A 4809-nucleotide genomic window follows, 5' to 3' on the forward strand; every position below is an offset into this window, starting at 1 on the left:
GCTGCAGGTGTAAGAGATGCTGCAGGTGTAAGAGATGCTGCAGGTGTAAGAGACGCTGCAGGTGTAAGAGATGCTGCAGTTGTGAGACGCTGTGTGTTCAGGTGCATTAAAGTTGAAATGTCTTTAAACCCCACACCTTATTGTCCTCAAGCTTCATTAGAAACATCATTTAGATGAGTCGTGTTGAACCCAAGTAAAAAAAGTCCAGTGGTGATGTTTTTATTTCTCTATAAAGACAATTAGTGCCGACCTGACGCTCTGTATTAAAGTGTATTAAAGTTAAAATGTCTTTAAAATCCAAAGATGAATATATACAAACGATGAGAAACATGCTTTAAATGTGTGGAATTGAAGGAAATTTAGGTGAAATGCTGCGTTTTTTGTTCACTACTGAGCACATTTTTTTTAACGTGCGCACACATGTGCACGTGCGCACACCTTCACACATCATTGTGTCCCCCCCACATTACGAATGCTTCTGACGCCCTTGGTTGAATCAACCAAATGTTAAAAATTATCAGTCGTTCTGTAGCGGGTGATAAAGATGCTGAAGATATCCAGACTCACTAGTCGGTGTGTGTCTCTTCCTCCACATCCTCTTCAGCATCTCTGTCCTCGCTCTGCAGCTGGTCTCCAAGTCTTTCCACGTTCCAGCGCATGCGTTTATACAGTCCGGTGTCGGCCCGGCCCAGGTACGGCGTCGGCTTACAGTAACGGAAAATGGTCAGCTTCAGCTGGCCCAGTTGGGTCTGACCAACACAGAAGTGAGACACGCTGGGGATGTAAACAGGAGAGTACCAAAGGGTTAGGACAGGGGGTCTGTGGCTCTGGAGCCACTTGAAGACCTTCTGAAATGGGCCCCTGTGTCTCTGACCAACAACAATAAGAACCTGAATATTGTTTACTTTTAAACAAACAGGAAAAAGTACTATTTCTAATTTTTCAATCCAGATTTCTGCAAAAGGTTCCAAGAATATATATCTTCAGCAGATGTATGTGAAATAACGTGCAGCAAAATAAACAAATATTAATAACTGCATTTTTAGATTAAATTGTTTTATGTTGAATAAATTATCATATTTTTAATAAATTAAAGTGCAAAGAAGGGTTGGACCATGTCATATCGTTCACAATAATACAGGGAAACAAAAGCTTGCCTGGTAAAATAAAGATATCATGATATGCTGATCTCATGACGTAAATACGTCAGTGTTTCCTCTACCGTTATGCAAGCGGGGCGCCCTGCCCCGTTAACAGAACCAAGCGTGCCAAACTACCAAACTAAACTGCACCCTGCTTAATTTTGTCAAATGAATAACTATTATTTCTGGGTTTTTTTATCACAAAATGTATCGTTATCGTCAGAATGCTCTGAAATATCACAATATTATATTTGAGCCATATCGCTCACTCCTAGTGCAAAGTAACTAATAATTTAAAATACATGATATATTCTTACATTTGACTTGACTGAAATCGTTTTTGTAAGTTACTGAAGCTTGTGTGTAACTTGGTACCTGTCGGGCTCCGTTTCATTCAAACTGAGCAGACCGTGGCTGACGTAGGTCAGCACCAGCTGCTCCAACCGGTCGCACAGCTGCTGGGAGAAGTCCAGGAGCTGCACACACACAAACAGCATCATCCCAACGTCGTGCTGCACGTTTCCCCAGCAGCTCGTCTAAATAGTTTGGAGGCAACTGAGAACAATCACCAACACTCTTTACGTCTTACACACGTGATTATAAAAAGTCTACACATGTACCCGTGTTTAAACTTCAGCAAAACAACAATCATTTGTCAAGTTCCCAAACTGAACCAAATCAACGACTCAGCATTCATCGAAGGAATGTATAGTTGTGGACCAGATACGCTTATGTTAAGAAGTGCTGGAGTAGACAGGTCTTTAAAATAACCATATGGGATGTTGTAAAATGTCCCACTCATAGTGTGCATTAGGGATGACTCTCAACTACTAAAACTTTCTTTTTGGCTGCTCCCTTATTCAGGAACAGCCAAAGTGAGTGAACGCACAAGAAAGATTTGGCAATTATTTTAAGCCAGGCGCCCGTCCTGTCACAACCTGCAAGGTCAGGATCACAAGACTCACCACCGAGCTACTGCAGCTTGATGGACGTCAACTACGTTGAATTATTGCATTATTCATCAGCTGTGAAGGGACATCCAGTGAGGCTTCATCTAAATCTGTCGTGCCTCATGAGACATGTGCCCTGAGACAACTTTGGCGCTATATAAATAAACTGAACTGAATTTAGATATTTTGCTAGAGCGAGAGAGTTGACTCAAATTAGTCAAAAGTAAAAAAAAATTAAAAAGATCTCGGGCATTATTTTAGTGCTCAGACTTATAATATGTGTTGTAAAGCTTGTTAAGTAGTTCATGGAATATTTTGGAAATGGACAGACACACAGACGGGAACAAAAACATTCTTGTTCACCTTCAAACCCAAACTATCCTCAAAGCCTTGTGCCACCAAAGTGGATCTACTCAGTAAATATTTACCTTAGAACACATATCAGCAGGCATGTGGGTGTACTGGGACACAGTGCTCCTAGCTGTGGACTCCAGGTGGTTAAAGTAAGGTTGACAGGTGTACAGAAGGCGTAAAACTGCAGCAGGAAGAGCCTCGTTTTCCACACGGTCCTGTCTGCCAAAACACAGAACATTCATGCTGAACAACTAAACTAACCAGCTGGATCCAGTCCGTCAGCAGCGACCAGGAACCGACCCACTGATGAGGCAGTCATGTAGATCATCTGCTTTGCTCAGGAGGAACTGGAGCTGCAGGTGGACGCTCTCCACCCGCTTCTCCAACGGGCAGCTGCGGCACACGACCCGACCACAAGGCGGCGCCAGAGCCACGTCAGCCAACAACAACAGCGGCTCGTCCAGCTCTGACAAGTTCACGGACGTGAAGATTTAAAAAAATTAAAAAACAAAAACGGACGGGAAGATGAGCAGTTTTAATAACTCCGTCACCAGATGTCAAAGCACAGCTGTAACACACGTTTCACCTCGGAATCCGGAGCTCAGAGAGCAGTCTGCACAGCGCCTGTCCTCCAGCTGCTGCGGGCCATTCAGTGTCTCCTGTCCCGGTGGAGAACTGTCCACCTGGACCTCGATCCGTCCTTCTTTACCTGTCGTCATGTCTGAATGAATCTGGAACAGTTAACCTGAGAAATTACCCCAGAATAATACACAGTTTTTAAATGAAGACACAACTCCTAATTAGCTCACCGTTCCATATACCTTAAAAAACACGGACTTAAACTATCTATAACAAGGAAATTAACCTCAGGTTTTTATATTTATCCTGTAAAAAAAAGAGAATATTGCTCTTATAAAGTTGTTTTTTGTTGTTGTTGCTATAATTACACGTTTATTTACATCGAAAACAGTTATTACAACGTTTAATTAGCGCGCGGATGAGCGTTAGCATCGTTATCCTCTCAGCTTCCGGTCAAAGGTCAAAGGTCATTTTCCGTCCATGCACCTGCGCGTTAGGCCTCCGCTGCGAAGAAACCATGGATAAGCCTGGTTAAATAAAGTTTAACAAACAATAATTTCACTATTTTATCTTGTTCTGCTCATTTCAAATACTTTTCTGCTCTGTTCAGCTTTTTCTACTTATTTTGGCTGTTTTTCTACTGCTTTCCACTTTTTTATTTTCCTGTTTCAGCTAATTTCATCTATTCAAGTTCAGCTTGCATGAAAGCTTTTCAGCCTCGTTTCAGCTTCTTAAGTACCTTTCAGCAAAAAAAAATAAAATAATAATAATTCAGCAATAAGCATTCAACCACGGTTTCACAGGAAATGCAATTTCTATATACATTATTATTATTATTACTTGTGGGTTTTTTTTGGTGCATAAGTCTTCAACTGATTTATTTATCTTTTTTACTTAAAATGTTTATTTTCAAATAGTTTGTTTTGCAAACAATGAAAATGCAAATTTCTTTCAAACTAGCAAACTTTAATTTTTAAACTATTGAAAGTAATACCATTCATTATCTAAAAAAGTTAAATATTGTCCTCTGCACATTTAAAAAACAAAACAAAGCAAGACAAACAAAAATTTTTTTAGGAATGTTTCGTCTCTCATCCAAGAGACTTCCTCAGTCTGAGGAGCTGTATTCAGCTCAGTCTCTTAAATAGCACCTTCTCAGAGTGGATCAACCAGTTTTGCTGCTGACAACCAAAACCAGCTGATCACATGCTCAAGAAGGACCATCAGCCTAACAATGGATCATTAGCACACTGATGGCTGTTTACTGTTCACAGGAGGCTGAGTGATACTAGCAATCACAGCATTGTAAGAGGGGGACAGTTGAACCCGGAGGCCTCCACCCATGTTTAATGATGGACAGTTTCTTTTCACAAAGATGGCCTCCTTTACTCCTCTCTCAAACCATCGTTCCTCTCTGTCCAGGATGTGAACATCTTCATCCCTGAAAGAGTGACCGCTGGCCTGGAGATGAGTGTAGACCGCAGAGTCCTGGCCTGATGATGTTGATCTTCTGTGCTGGGCCATCCTTTTGGCCAGTGGCTGATTAGTTTCCCCGATGTAAGACTGATCACAGCCCTCCTGACACTGAACAGCATACACAACATTGCTCTGTTTGTGCCGGGGGACTGGATCTTTGGGATGAACCAGTCTTTGCCATAATGTATTTTGGGGTTTAAAAGCCACTGGGACGTTATGTTTAGAAAATAAACGTCTCAGTTTCTCTGATACTCCCTCAACATACGGAATGACCACTGGTCTGGGTCTGGGTTCCTCCTTTTCACCTG

At 41.7% G+C, this 4809-nt stretch overlaps 1 protein-coding gene across 1 annotated transcript in view; it reads left to right on the top strand.

The window, feature by feature from the left end:
* pkn1a (protein kinase N1a) overlaps positions 1 to 4809 on the top strand; it is a 108213-nt gene that overhangs the window by 29175 nt on the left and 74229 nt on the right. The gene's annotated exons all lie outside the window — the stretch shown is intronic.

Source organism: Nematolebias whitei, chromosome 16, assembly GCF_014905685.2.
Source record: "Nematolebias whitei isolate Nwh7 chromosome 16, NemWhi1, whole genome shotgun sequence".
In the NCBI taxonomy this organism is placed as follows: Eukaryota; Metazoa; Chordata; class Actinopteri; order Cyprinodontiformes; family Rivulidae; genus Nematolebias; species Nematolebias whitei.